The 15,526-nt window shown below is 51.9% G+C and overlaps 1 protein-coding gene across 4 annotated transcripts in view; it reads left to right on the forward strand.

Annotated features, from left to right (window-relative positions):
- SSBP3 (single stranded DNA binding protein 3) overlaps nucleotides 1-15,526 on the forward strand; it is a 153,730-nt gene that overhangs the window by 44,102 nt on the left and 94,102 nt on the right. The window lies entirely within an intron of this gene.

Consider the following 15,526-nt stretch of genomic DNA (forward strand, 5'->3'; position numbering starts at 1 on the left):
GGGATATAAAATTGTGTTCACAGCCCTGCCTGCCCTTGAGTGGGTTAGAGAAGCAGACCCTAATATAAGGATACCCCTGTGCCTGGGTGGTATAGGAGGTGCTCTGTAAGTGCTGATTGCTCACCCACCTTGCCTCCTTCGTCAGAGTCCCACATGTAGTAACACAGTGCCCAGGTACCTGTTTTTTTTTTCTTTTTTTAAAAAAAGAATTTGTTTGTTTATTTTTAGAGAGGGGAAAGGGAGGGAGAAAGAGAGGGAGAGAACATCAATGTGTGGTTGCCTCTCATGTGGTGCCCACTGGGGACCTGGCCTGCAACCCAGGCATGTGCCCTGACTGGGAATTGAACAGGTGACCCTTTAATTCACAGTCCATGCTCGATCCACTGAGCTACACTAGCCAGGGCCCAGTTGCCTGTTAAGTGTGCAGCCCAGTGATGCGTCTCCAGCTGAAGCTGTACCCTCCCTTTCCCCAGGGACAGGGCCTGAACTCACCCTCTCCCTCACCCCACAGGCCTCTCCTTAGCTCCTTTTAACCCGACTGACCACTCCACGTGCAGAAGGGCTGGGTGACGGGTGAGCATGCTAATAAAAATTGTCACTCCTCGCCAGGCCGTGGTGGTACGTCTTGTTAATGACTTGGCAAAGAGAACATAAGGACTTTAATTCACTGGACTGGATTTCTTCCAAGGTGCCCCCCTGCATGGGTGAGAGGTGGGGGTGGCCAGCCTATCTGGGCAGTAGAAAGATAAGGCGGTTGGGGATGAGTGAGGTTGAATTTCTCTCCCTTTTCCCTACCAGTAATGCTAATACACTGACAGGGAACCTGCTCTCCCTCTCACCCCAAGCCCTATTGAAGCACCGCCTGCCCCATTTTGCACATCCCGCCCCTATTTCCCTTCACACCCATGAGGGAATTTGGATCCTCTGTCAAGAGTGGGGCTGTGAGCTGTGTGCGTTCTAGCAGCCTCGTTGATCAAGTGCCCTGGGCGGCACTGTGCTGGGCCCTGCGGGGAGGCTTGGGCGGCTTCCCCGGCAGCCCGCTGCTGCCCGTTGCCAGGCCTTTCTTGCTCCCTCACTGTGTTTTTCTTTTCTTCCCCTTTATCCTGCCCGTTTTGACTTTCTCTTGCCTCTTGGTTGGGTGGGAGAGGGGGCCAGTTTTCTCTCCTGTTTTCTCTTCTTTCCTTCCCAGGCACCTTCTCTTGGTCTTTTGGGGAAATCACACAGGCCTCCTATTGGCTGGTCAGTCTGTCAGTCAGGAGCCTCTGGTGCCATCCATGAGCCCCATTCCCTCCCCTCTGTGACTCCCCTGCAGAAGAAGTAGTGTGAGGTGAGGGGGCTTCACCCCCAGTGGTAAGGCCATGGAGAGGATTTTTCTGTCTCTGTGGTTCTATTAAGTCTCTCCTGTCAAATCCGAGAGGCCAAGGAAAGTCATTTTGAAGATTCATTCTTGAAGGACCCCATGAACTCTGGTTGCTGAGCACAGAGAGAGTTGATTGGTGAGGGCTGGTGGGGGAAGACTTCTGCTCTGACATGGAGAGAGGGAGTGGCCTGGGCAGTTTAGGGAGTGGTCTCCTTCTCCCATGACCTGCAGGTGTGGGGGGAGCATGAGCTGGGAGAGGTTGGCTCCCCCAGCACCAGCTTTTGGCTTGGCGTCCTGTCCCTTTAGAGCCGCACCAGGACGGCTTTAGTGGTTTCCAGGAGCAGTATGTGGGATTGGGGAGGATGCTGCGAGGAGGTGGAGGCTTGGTTGGCAGCAGGCGCCCCCATCAGACAACTGGAAAGTGCCAGTGCCTGCCTGGCCATCTGTCCCCCTCCGCCTGGCTCCCATCCGCCTTCTGCCTACCACAGAAGGGCCCGCAGTAGTCTGCAGCGCGAGGGCACGGAGCCTGGCTGAGAGGGCAGGCAGAGTCTCGTCTTGCCTTTGTTTATTCCCATCCTTTTTTCAGCTCCTCACATTGGACCATTTGCCAGGTGTGTGAAAAGTTTTACGGCATAGCCAACAAGTACAGCGGTGGCAAAGCGGTGGGAAGGAACGGCGGACGTGTGCAGGGCTCCCTTTCCACTGTCTGTCTGTCTGTCTGCTTAACTGGGGGCCTTCCCCACTCCACCCCCCTTTCTGCCCCCAGCCACTGTTTTTCTTTTTCCTTGTTTGAATCTGTAAAAGTACATTCAGAGGAGGACAACTCACTGGGAATTTGGGCTCATTTGCACATCACCCTCCCCCAGCCAGTTAAAGGGTTAAAAATTATGGGGAAGTTCAGCCAGCACTTGCAAGATATGGTTGCCGTAGCAACAGGCCTTCTAATCTGGTAGGTGACCTGAGAGACTGGAGAAGATGTAGGGGTTGGTTTGGCATTTCATTATTTCATGAGGCTGCCTCTCCAGCTGGTTTCTCTGCTGAGCTTAAAGCTTGCTGTTCCTGCCACTAGAATCACTGGCACATTCCAAAACAACAGTGTTGGTGGTGCGAGCAGTGCGTTAATGGGGCCGGCCAGGCTGGGTGGGCGGGGGAGAGGGAGCTGGGTTCCAGGAGTCCCAACCTGGGACTGCGTCCCTGGAGCAGAGGGAGGGTGTGCACCCAGGTCCACGCTCCTGCATACAATAGCTGCCTTCTTGAAACGCCCATCTTGTAAGTGGAATCCTGTTTTTTAGTGTCTGGAGAGGGGCTGCCTTTCTAGGAGATTTTAGACTAGGTTTTAGGAGAACCTCTTTAGTTTGCCAAGCATTCTCCTCAAATCCACAGGGCTTGTTTCAAGTGGGAGGAGACCCCCCCACTGCAGTATTTGCACTTGGCGCCCTCCTCTTTCGTTCACGTCCAGGTAGACGCTGCCCAGAGCTGTGGTGCAGCCCTGCACACCAGCTGTGAGTCTGCTGTGTGCCCGGCCCTGTGCCGGCGCAGAGAGGAGCCCGGTGCAACACCTGGTTTTGTTCACTCACTCGGCAGACGTTCATTGGATGCCGTGTGTGCCAGGCACAGTGGGGGAGGGCAGGTTACAGCAGTGTCCTGGCCTGAGAGCCCCCCAGTATGTGAGGGACCTGCCACCTGATTCACTCCTCCTTTTTAGGGGACCTTGTATTGAGGACCTCGAGTGGTCTTTCAGCTTGGGAAGGCACGAGACATTCACATTTTTCACCCCAGCTTTCCCTGAGGGGTCTGCTTTGTTTCCCCCTTTCCCTCTTGGCTGTAGTTCCCCATGCCTATGGCATGTGTATATGGTGTGTTCGGAGTCTGTGCCTCCCTAAGCACTGTGTCCTCTGCAGAGTTGTTTTCTCCCAGACCCAGGTTCAAAGGGCCTTCCAATTGGGTGGCTTCTGGGGTTTCTGGCTCTTGAGTTCCTGCCCTTCGGAGAGGTTGGGTGTTCCTGGGAGGGAATTTTACACTACACCGTTCACTTCCTCTCCCCATCACAGTTACGAGCTCTCTGAAGAGCAGTCTGTGTGTTACAGGCCCAGCAGGTAGTTGTGGAGGGTCATCGCCCTGATTTCTTAGGTGCGCACGTTGAGGACCAGAGAGGCAAGGTGGTATCCACTCCTGGGGCTGAGGGATCCCAGGCAAGGACTTGTCCCATGTCTTTGCAGCACTGGGCTGGAATGTGGGTCTTGATGGGTGAGGGTGCGTGGCCTCGGGCGGTGCACCTACACTGCAGAGGGCTGAGGGGCTGGCGCTCCTGTTGAGACCAGAAGGGCCGCAGACAGTAGGAGATACACTGGCTGGGGACTTCAGCTTTCTGGGGTCAGAGGGTTGGGTTGGTGGCAGTGAAGTGGGATAGTCTCTCCTTGCTGGCCAGCCAGGGTCCAGTGTTGGAATGTGGGTGTTCCAGGGAGGGGACAGGGTCTGCAGCTGAGGGTCTGTCTGGGTCCAGCCCAGCTTCTCTGGTTACGTGTGGTTTGGGTAGTAAGTCCCCTTTCTACTGTTGTCCTCTGTCTGTAAAACCCAGGTATTGACCTCACCATCCTCAGTCCCACTCAGGTTCCTCGATCGCGCCTGTGGATGGGAGCAGCATGTTGGCAGAGTGTCTGCACTGCTGGGCCTCAGGCTGGCTTCTCATTGCAGAGGGTGGCTTTAGGGTTTTCCGGTTATTTTTCTGGTTTGGGTGTAATTTGCTCAGTTTAGTGCATTTCAGTGAGGACTGTTGAGTGCCCCCTCCCTTGCTTTTGGGCTGCTGCCTGGGGAAGACTAGGGTCAGGCCGTACCTTAGGGACCCGACCGCTTTTGCTGACTTCTGTGGAGCCTGGGAAAAGGTGTTCAGAATTGGGTTCTGACTCAGTGTATGGCTCACCAAACTCTGATTTCCCTCTTGGAAGGTCTTCCCAGCATGGAGGTGGGGTGAGCATAGTGGGTACCTAGGGATTTTACAAGTGGAAGCATCTTACAACAGCTAAAGGGAACAGTCTTCCAGTTGAAGCTGCTGGTGTCGGACTCTGTGTGTGTGTGTGTGTGTGTGTGTAAGTTACGGGGTGTAGGGGGCGGGTTGAGCTGAAGATTTCTGGGACCTCTAGGACATGAAAGAGGTGACTTTGGTCTTTCCCACTTTGGCTTAGATTTTGGTCCAGAGTCCTTCCTCTCACAATGGGCCTGATTTCTTTGGAAAGAGTAGATCTGCCCTGTTCTTATTAGAGAGCCCAGGCCTCATCTGATGCAGACTAAACAAAACAAACTGTTCAGCTCCAAAGTTGGCTGAATCCCTCAGAGAACTGCCCTCCCCTGACAGGGGTATGTGAGGAACTTGAGTGCTCACCTCACAGATGAGGAAACCTATGGTTGCAGCGGGATGGAGTGACTACCCGAGGATGCATTACTGGCGGGGCCAGCACTGGAACCTGGGGCTCCTGAGGGCCAGCTCCAAGTTTCTCAGATTTGCCATTTAGAGTCTGCCGAGGGACCTAGTGTGGGCTTATGTTTTGTGGGGTTGAGTGGGTTTTGTGCTCTCTTGAGGGGGATCTAGCCTCATGCATCTTGCTGATGTTTTTCTGTCATTAATCGTTCTCTGTTATGGAGTGGGTAATCATGACAGAGAATTTACCCCCACACTGAAGTTTCAGAGCAGTGGGTTGAGATGGTGCGTCTCAAATCTGGCATTGTCTGCACGTTCCCACAAACAGTAATAGTGATAGTGCGATGCTGATTGCGGTGGGTGCGGGCGGTCGGAAAGGTGAGTGCGGAGCAGCTGCCTCCTGCTGCTGTGGGTCCCTGTGAGGTGAGACTCGTGACGAGAGCCACCCAGCTCACATTTGCCTTCTGTGTCAGAGTTGCCCCAGGAGGACACAGAGCCGATGGCTTTCTCTCTGGAGAGGCGAGGGGAAGGGGAAGGGTTTGGACAGTTTTGGCAAAGGTTCCCTACGATATTTTGTGAGGAGGTTTGACTTCACGATGTTGCTGGAGATACCACCTTATGTACCAGAAATTTAGTTCCATTTGGCTTTTCTGGAGAGGGCCCCGTGCTGGGGCAACAAGTGGATTCCTTGCTAGGTGAAGGAGGACTTCATTTATTTATTTTTTTTCAAGCTTCCTGAGGTGTCCTGTGCTAGTTCTGAAAATTTGGTCTTTGATGAGCAAACTAATATGTCTAGGCCTTCGGTTCTTTTATGTACTTTGAGTCCAGGGCTGTACAGACTGCGGGTGCTTAACGTTTTGTCCTTCGTATTAAGGAAGCCCGTTAGTCTGCGGAGCGTTCGCACCACGTTATGGCTCACCAGGAGTTCCTTACGGGGAATATATTAGAGAGGCTTGGCTGGCTGGCTGGGTGGTGAATGGGTAGACGGGTGGGTGCGTGGATGTGTGGGTAGAGGAGAGTGCTGATCCAGGCTGGGTTGAGTTAGGAGTCCTTCCAAAATGCCGTGTAATTGAGGACTTTTCTGCGGCTGAGTGTGCAGGCGGCAGACCAGGTCCTGAATCGCACAAAGGCCCAGCAAAGTTTCTGATGGCCCTTTAGTGGATCTGCTGGAGGTTCCTGTCCTGTGGGCGTGGTCCATTCGGGAACCTTGTGTGATACGAATATTCCACACACCAAACACATATGGAATGATGAAGATTGTTTTTAAAGTTTAATTTATATTGAGATGATTGCAGCATTGCTCTTGAGATCTGCGAGTTTTAGCATTTGTGGCTTCAGCAGTTCAGTTCACTGCAAGTGACAGCAGTGATTATTTACAGCCTCCCCAAGCATAACTTTGATTCTAGGTTCAAATGGCAGGGTGGGTGCTTGAGTCGCTCAGCTGGGGGGTAGGCCTGGCACTCTGTCTGGTGCCCTGGGCTGTAGGGGTCTGCTGACTGTCCTGTACACACTTTCACTTCATGCTCACAGGACTTGGGTGTAATTGCTGTGGCTTTACACTTGAGAAAACTGAAATGTTTGTGTCCTGCATTTGCTTATTTTGAAAACTAGAAGGAAGAAAAATTTGCCCATCATTCCACCACCAAAACTAACTTTGGGCTAACTGTTTTTGTGGGAAGCATTTTCTTTTAGACTGTTTCCCTCCTTTTTTACTTAACATTTTTGCATAATTGTGTTCCAGTCTGAAAATTCTTGTCACCAAAAAATAATATTTAAGAAGCTATGTTGGCTCTGTTTCTCTTTCAAACGGAGCATTCTCCCCGTGTTGGTGTGGCTTTCGGAGGGACTCCACCGGCACGCTGTGGGCCGGCCGGGCTGCACCAGCCCAGGCGCAGGACCGGCGCATTCAGCGCAGCTCCCTGGGCTCAGGCATTCAGCCCCAAGCAGGGCCCATTGTGTCTAAAGCACTAGTTGATTGGAGTGCTAATGAATCAATTAGAAAATTACTTGCTGCTGAGATCCTCAGCCAAACGAGGGTTGTGCACAGTCTTAGAAAACCATCTGAAGGCCACACGCGTGTAAATCTCTCTTGGCTGTGGCCCTCGTAAATTGCGCCGCAGCCTTTCTTGGACCTGTTAATCACTTGAGAAAAACGGGACTACTTCTGCTTTGCAGGGCTGCCTTGGGCTTGGCATGGTGTTCTAACTTGTACTTGGGTCCATTCTTCCACTGGTGAGAAAGAAGACTGGAGTTCCAAGTGACAGCATTTGTCCCCACTTTAATAAAAGAGCCATTTAGGGGCATGTCTCCTGTTCTTTCCTGAATATTCTACAATGGCCCTGTTGGGAGAGACTATTGTTATGATGCTCATTTTTATGGACAGTGGGAACTGGGCTTAGTTTCCTTACCTAAGCGAGACAGTGCTTCAGCCTTCAGGTTCTCAAGTCCTGAGACTCCCATCTGCTATGATGCCGGTCCACACGGATACCTCCTAATCATGTATCTTGGTGGGTTTTAATGGGCCCGTGGTGGGACTGGCTGTTGGGACACAGCCAGTAGGGATGGAAGTGGTTAAATACCCAGCTTTGGGGTTTGGTGAGGTTTAGTCTGCAGCAGAAGGGTTGGAGTGACAGCTAACCCCTGTGGCTAAAGGGACCCTGGCTGGCTGAGTACCAGGGGCCTCCAGGTGGCCAGTGATTTGTGTTACGCACTTCAGGACACTCACCAGGTGTGTTTGAACCTGAAATGGACATGGGTAGAGGAGAAGGAAGTTAAAGAAGGTGATGCTATTGCGAAACCTGACCAAAGCTGAAGCCATCATCTCTTGAAGAAGACATCTGCCAAATAAAAGGTTTTGATACGTTTTTCTGGCTCTTCCACACCTGTTTTCTCATCGGATGCCCACCTGTGTGAACACGACTAAAGAGGCACTAATCTTTCACCTGTTTTCTTGAAGAGGCGCCATCATGTTCTCCCAGGCTGAGCCTATGCTGGTCTCCTGCTTTAATTTGGTTTCATTTGGGGGAACCTGTGGGGGCCTGACCATTTTGCTCCTTGGCCTGGGGGCAGGACTACTTACTTAAAATCTCAGATTCCGTCTTTTCCTCCCCAGGAATTTTAGTGTGTTGTGGTTTTCAGATTTCTGCATCCAAAATTGGTGCCTTGGCTGCCTGACAGTTGGGTTCATATAACAAACATCTGAGTGCCTACCATGTGCCAGGCCCGTTGTAGGCGCCGGGAGTACACCAGGGAGCAGCATAGATGGTAACCCTGCCCGTCCTCACAGAGCCCGACATTCTAAGTAGACGGCACAGAAATCTGCTGTGGACCTTCGATCTCAGGCTTGGACATGGAAGATAAGACCAGAACAATCATTTTTTTAAAAAAATATTTCTTTTTAGAGAGAGGGAAAGAGAGAGAGGTGGGGAAAGAAAGAAACATCGTCCCTGGCTAGTGTAGCTCAGTGGATTGATCACAGGCCTTTGAGCCAAAGGGTTGCTGATTCAATTCCTAGTTGGGGCACATGCCTGGGTTGCTGGCTGGATCCCCAGTAGGGGGCACACTGGAGGCAACCACACATTGATGGTTTTCTCCCTCTCTGTCTCCCTCCCTTCTCCTCCCTAAAAGTAAGTAAATAAAATATTTGTAAAAAGAGAGAGAAATATGGATTGGTTGCCTCTCTTGTGGTTGCCTCTCCCACCTGTCCTAATGGGGGAGAGAACCTGTAATCTAGGCATGTGCCATGACTGGGAATCGAATTGGTGACCTTTTGGTTGGTGGGCCACATTGACCAGGGCAGGACCGTAACAATTCTAATCTCGTTCATAGTAGCTCTTTTAATGTGCCCAGCATTGTGCTGACATTTTATATTCATCATGTTTCATGCTCAGAAGAGCTTTGTTAAGGTAGATATTGTTACCTCATTTTTGCAGATGAGGCCACTGACGGCCCATAGTAGGAGCTCAGTAAATTTTTGTTGGCTACCTGACAAGTGGTGGAGCTGGGTTTCCAGCTCAGTCAACTAGACATCAGGCTGCCTCTGTAGCACCTCTCACCTGGGGCTGGCGTCATTTGTGGACTTGATTTGCGTGTGAGTGCATATCAGAGCCTAGGAAGACGGTGGCGTGAGGCCCTGGCGGGATCCACCACCAGCCGGATCTGTGGGAGCCTTCATCACTGCTGCTGCTGGAGGATTCCTTTGTTCTGGTTTTACAGGAGTGGAGGTGAGATTTACAGGTCACTCACTTCCCTGGCCCTGTTAGTTTCTCAGTTTCGCTGCTTGAGGCACATCCATCAGTGCTGTGAGTATGGTAGAGGAGTGAGCCTGGGATGTGTTCTGCATCCCCAGGACTCCGGTGACTCTGCTCCTTAAGCTGGCACAGGTGAGGTGATGTGTCCAGCTCCCGCCCCGTCTATCTGCCCAGGCAGCACCTTGGTCATGTGATGTTGACTTGGCCCCGCCAAGTCTCAGGTATTGCAAATCCAAAACAAATAAAGCCCAGCTTCTGGATGGAAGAGGGCTGGCTTTCTCTTTGTGGAAGCTCAAAGTGCAACAGCCGTGTGGGTAGACAGTTTTCTGGCTGTTAACCTGCTTGGCAGGCCGTTGGAGTAAAGTTCCAGGCAGGTGTCTAGCAGGTGGGGGTGGGGAGTAAGAAGCATGTGGCTGGCCACTGGGGACAGTGGAAAGCAGGTCCTCTTCCTTTGCCTCTTTGTCTGTGCCATTGATCTTCAGGCTCCTTTCTGAAACTTTCTCCTCTTTTCTCCTCGTTTGTGCCATCTCTTCTAATTTCTACTGACTTCCATCCCCATACCCCACATCTTCTCTGTTTTCCCATCACCCTGTGCATTGCCTCAGAGTCTGCCACCCAGTAAAGATGACCTTGTGTTGCTGTGACTCAGACAGGGATGGGCACTCTTGACCTGTTCCAGGTGGTGTTGGTAGAAGGTCAAGGCTGGTTGCTCGGATGTCAAAGTACAGCTGTACTATTTCAAGTCACCTACTCTGACCCGAAAAACAGTACAGAGGAAGAGGAAAGGGGTGGGTGGGTGAGGAGGTGAGGAGGGTTGGAAGGAATTCAGGGCATATGAGTCTCCCAGGCTGCAGTAACAGTGCCACAAATAGGGGGGCTTTAAACAACGCAGATTTATTCTCTTGGAGTTTTAGAGGCCAGAAGTCCAGAATCAAGGTGTCTCAGCAGGGGCCATCCTCCCTCTGAAGGTCCTAGAAAAGAATCTGTTCCAGGTCTTTCTCTTTTGGTGTTGCTGGCAACTTTTGGCAGTCTTTGGCTTACCTCAGTCCCAGTATTCTCCCTGCGTGTCTGCGTGTACCAGTTTCCTTTATTTTGTAAGGACACCAGTCATTGGATCAGGGCCCTGCCTACTCTAGCATGACCTCATCTTAACCTTATTATATCTGCAAAGGGTCCGTTTCTAACTAAGGTCACGCTCACAGGGACTGGGGGTTAGGGCCTGAACATACTGTTCAGGGGGTCCGTAGTACAGGGTGACAGTGCTGGGCCCCAAATCTAGATGATCTAGGGATCTTAAAGCCCTAACCACTCTGTAATTTCAGTCAGGCCAGTAAACTCAGGTTAGTGATGTGCTGTGCACCAGGTCCTGGGCTCAGCCCTGCACAGAGGCGAGACACTGCTTGGCATTATGGAGAGAAGCCTGGTTCTGTGGAAATCGGGATTTTTAGAAGAAAGTTTAACGGAAACGTTATTGCACGTACTTCAGGGATGTCCTTAGAAATATAGACAGGTGTTTCCTTCCTGCCCTCTTATTTTTGAGGCAGGTGGATTAAGCTTGGATTCCTGGTCACTGTTGTCTGGAAGGAGGTGACTCGGGGAGGTGGTTGGAACCTCTGGGTCTGGAGGTTCCTTCAGTGCCTCAGTTTCCTCTCTGCAAGTAAGGGTGGGACTTAGATGGTTATTAAAATGTGCTTCTTGGTGCTGTCTGCCCCAGGCTGCCTTGGTGGCTAGGAACCGTTTTATTGGAAGAGCAAATACTGTGTACTGTCAGTGAGGATGTTTTTTGTACGAGCTCCTGTGTTTTCGCTGCGGATAAACAAGAAGCAGCCAAGTGTGGGTTAGTGGCTCGTGGCTTGGGTCAGCCCTTTTCTTCCCACACGGACGTTTCCTGGACAAGCGGGAGAAGTGAGACTTGAGTCTTCTCACTGCTCACGGGAATTCTTCCCATGACTTCACAGCCTTCCTGCGTCGGAGAAGGATTTCCATACGGGTGACAGGAATGGAGTAGAAAGCATTTGTAGCTATTGTGTTGGTGAAAACCAATGTAATGTAAATAGGAAGTCGGGATTATATGTGTCCTCAAAACATTGAGACTGAAAACCACACGCCCCAGATGAAGTTTACAGCCGTGCGCCTGTAGGGTGTAGAGTGCCGTCTGCAGGCGGTGAGGGAGTAGGCTCTTTTCTCCATCCTCCTCTCGTCCTCCGCTCCTCACCAAAAAAGTTAACTAGGCATTTTGTCCAATTCTTTAATCTCTTTAAAGGCCTTCACCACTCTGTGGAACACGTTGATTCAACGGGATTTGATGCTCTTTCTTCCCTTCAGTCATCACAGGGAGCGAGAGCACATAATGTGTGTGTCCCTAAGAGACCAAACCACAGAGGGTCCAAGGAGCCATTTGGAACGTACTTCGTGTCCCTACTCTGTCCCAGAATGACGCCTTTCCTGGGAGTGGTGTGGGTCACCCATTCCCAGACAGAGCCTTCCGGAGCCCATTTGGGGCAGAAGCACATGTACTTCCGCTGTGCCAAGGCTAATCGTGTACTCAGCATAGGTAGCTTTGTGAGTACATTAGTTCCATGTTTTATTTCCAAAGGAGTACATGGGTATATGCTCATTGTGAAGGGAATTAGATAATAAATGCAAAATTCTGGCACGTCGCTATCCAAGGGTTAATAGTGTTAATACCCTGGTTTATCTTGTTGGTATGACTTATTTTCTAAACACGTGCCTGTCTTGAAGAGGTCGAGTCTGGCAGGCTCGTGTCAGTCCCCTGGGCTGACTGAACCCAGGTTTCTAAACAGAGGCACCCCTTGGCCCTCGTGCCCCGCCCCTTATGTGCTTCCTCAGTTGCCAGGTACCCAGCTTCCTGCCTCCATCTCCCTCGACCTCTTCTGGCCTTCTCAGAGCCTTCGGCTGTGCAGGCCACCTTCCTCTTTGCTGAGGTGAGTTTCCTAAGATTCTGGAACCTGTGTAACAGTGCTTCCCTTCTAGGAGGCTTGCCCACACACTTAACTGCCTGTGGCTCTCCTGGCTTCTTCCTTCAGTTGGGAGCTTTTTGTAACTGGTGTTGCCAAGAACGGATTCCTTCTCCTTGGGGAGTGGGGAGTGGAGAGTGGGGTGTAGTTCTTGCTCCAAATCCCAGAGTCCAGGACTGCTCTGCCAGGGCACCTCATGAGTGTCAAGCAGACAGGGCTGTATCTGGAGCTGTGGTTTTTAACCTGTATCTGGACCCTGGGTGCCTGTGAGGTAGCTACGCTCTGCATTCTGGTGCCCTCCTCAGACACTGCACGTTCCCATAGACGAATCACTGTGCATAAGAAATCCAGGGCTTTGCAGACCCTTGGAAGCCCATCCCTGCGGCCCTTTGGAGACAGACATGCCCCCTACCACTGGGTTGCCCCGTAGCTGGCATTGCTTTCTGTAGGATAGCGGCGGCAGTGGCTATGTGACAGTCACGCTGTTGTGACAGTGACAGCGGTGGTTACAGCAGCTCACATTTGGTTGTTCGTTCACCTAATCCTCACTGGACCGAGTGAGGGGAAGGTACTGCCAACCCCAACTGATGGACGCTCAGAGAGTTAAAGGAACTTGCCTGGGGCCTAGGCTGTGTGACCTGAGTGTGTGCCAAACACCTGATTTGCAGCAAGGGGGTGGGTGCCCAGTAAGTGGTTATAACAGCATTAAAAGTGGCAGAGGGTTAGGGCACAGCCAACCTGTTGGTTGCGGGGGCTTCCCCTCCCCACCCCAGGCGCCCCCTGTCCTAGGTATCCTCCAGGTGCAGGATCCAGGCTCCAGAGCTGGTGGGTGGAGGCAAGTGCAGATCAGCCAGTCCTAGGAAATGTGTAAAATCCTGTTCCTGAAAACCGGCCGGGTTCTCATAGTGTCCCGGCTGGCATGTTTTGCTAGTCACGAAACATGATCCATACGCTATATTTTAGGACTCCCCATCTGTCAGCATCGGGCATTGGGAGGTTTTCACTTGAGGGAGTTCACAGCATGCCAGCTCATGGGGGTGAGGGCGGGGTAGGGGTGGGGGAGCCCCAGAGGGAGGTGGGCAAAGAGGATCTGTGACAGCAGGGTGGGTCTGCTCCTCCACGAAGGGCACAGTCTCCCAGGGTGGGGGCCTTGGAGTCTGGAGATGGGGATAGAGGTCCTTGGGGTTTGCTGGGCAGCAGCATCCCAGATCCCCTTTCCCATTACTTCCCCCAATTTTTAGATAAGATCCCCCAGTTTTTAGTTAAGGAAACCAAACACTGGGAGGTATAGGTTAGGTCTCTTGTTCAAGGCTGTGAAGAAAGGAGGTGCTGAGGTTTGAACGTAAGTCTTGAGACTGTTCAGTGTTCTCACCTCTACCAGAGTCTGCCCTCTTGTTTCCTGGGCTTTACCTCTCTAGGGGGTGCAGGGCAGGGTGGGTGGTGAGGGTGGCCTTGCTTCCAGGCGCACCTTGCAGGGGGCACAGGGCCTGCCCTGGTGCCCACCCCTCTGGCCTCCTGTTGGTAGAGGGAAAATGCTAAGGGGGCTGTTGACCTGCCCGTCTCCTCTAAGGGAGGGCCATGGCGTATGCAAGCCTTTCTTTTTAAAAATGCATTAACTTGACCATAAGCAGGCCCCGGTTTAAAAATAAATAAATAAAAACCAGTAGGAGTCGGGGAGCAGGGATGGAGCAAAACCTTAGAAAAACCTTAAAAAGGGTATTTGAGGAGCGGTTCTTCTCGATGTTTGTGCCGGTGCCAGGCTGGGAACTCTGCCTGGATTCTGGAGGCCTCGGCTGCCTTATTCTGCTGTGACCTGGGTCACCCTACCTCTCTTGCTTGACCTGTGCAAGGAAACTACCCAAACCCAGAATTTTCAGGAAGTGGGATGGAGGGAGCCTCACAGGGTAGTGGCAGTCCATATTTGACCTGCCTCGCAAGCCCCGACTTGGACTTGGGCAATTCCTGTCTCCTTCCTGCCTCCCCTCAAGCTGCACTGACCTTCTCTTGATTTCTGAAAAGTGCCTTTGCACCTGTTGTTCCCTCTACCTGGAAGGTGAGTTCCTCCCTTCCCTTTCCCTGGTCTTTAGGTTAGCACCTGCTCATCTTGTGGGTCTGCCTGAAGGGCACACCCTGGCCCTCAGTGGGTCACCAGGCGTCTTGTATGCCCCAAGGCTCCCAGTACTTCTTTTCTGTGGCTCTTAGCACAAGCACAGTAAAACAATTAGCTTACATTTTACAGCATTTAGCAGTTAAGCTTTGGGGGAGAAGGGCGGCTGGTCTATCCTCTTTGCTAAATGGCCATTGCCCAGCCCTTCACAATAGAGGGGGGAGGGGTAGCAAATTCTTGTGCAGCGGATGGATGGCTCATGATACTGTTTGGGGGAGGGTTGGAAGGAATAAACATTGTAGTCGGAATTTGGACCCCTACTGAGGTCAGGATATGACTTCAGAGTGGAACCCCAGCACTTGAAAGGGTATATTTCTGCCAGTAGGTCGCGGTGCAGCATCCCAACCTGTGAGAGCAGGTGCCCCTCACAGGTTGAATGTCCAGCTGGTTCCCTTTGTGGGTGGAGAGATGTGGAGCCCAGTGAACAGAAAGGTCTTGGCCAAGATCGCACAACAGAGCCTTTGCCAACCTTTTTCTGGGCCCAGTTTAGTTGATAAATGATAATCAGTCATGTGCCAGGTGTCTAACAGGCAGGCACCGTTTTGCTGGCTCTTACGGTGGGTCAGTTGTGGTAGCGCCAGCTTGTGGAGGAGAAAATGGAGGCTCGGTGCACTTTGGTCGCTGGCTTCGGAATACAGCAGAGGCAGCATTGGGACTCAGATCTTTCTGATTTATCCATAGCCTGGTGCCTCCCACCGAGAGATGGTCCCCTTGCTTCCTGCTAGCCAGTGGAGCTGTGGCCACTTGTAGGAGTCTCGGGTGCTTCCAGCCCTCTGGGTTGGGTCTCCCGAGACCAACTTCTCTCTGCCATCTGACTTCACCTTCTTTTTTCTGCATCTTCCCTCTCTGCCTCTGAGAGAGCCTCAGAAATTGCTCTCTCCCCTTATCAGTGGCCCTTTCTCTGGGGAGCCACCGGGGATCCTGGAAAGGTACTAAGGGTGATGAAGCAGAATTTGCACCATTCCGGGAGTAACTGTCCATCATTTGTAGCTAAAAATAAAGCATGTGTTTTCTCCTCATTGCATGTAGGCTTTTTTGGGGGGGTTTGGTGGGAGCCACATACCTTCTTGTCCCCTCCCTGCTGTCCCTTGGCCAGTGCATGGGTTTGATGCTGCGCACTCCCCCCTGAGGAGGGCCCGTGGGGTCTCTTCCTCCAGGAAGCACCTCTGCTTCTCTGCCGCAGCAAGCAGCTCTGGAGCACACAGGGATGCCCACTCCCTTTGCAAATATAGCTGCAGCTGAAAAGAGTCAAGCCATGTTTAGAGGACTTTGTGCAGCCTGCTTCTTTTTGGTATCTGGAATGTGCAGAGGCAAGAGAGATAAAATTAATTTGTTCAATTAGTTTTGTAAATATTG

Source organism: Sturnira hondurensis, unplaced genomic scaffold, assembly GCF_014824575.4.
Source record: "Sturnira hondurensis isolate 20B ecotype Veracruz unplaced genomic scaffold, ASM1482457v3 Scaffold0004068, whole genome shotgun sequence".
NCBI lineage: Eukaryota > Metazoa > Chordata > Mammalia > Chiroptera > Phyllostomidae > Sturnira > Sturnira hondurensis.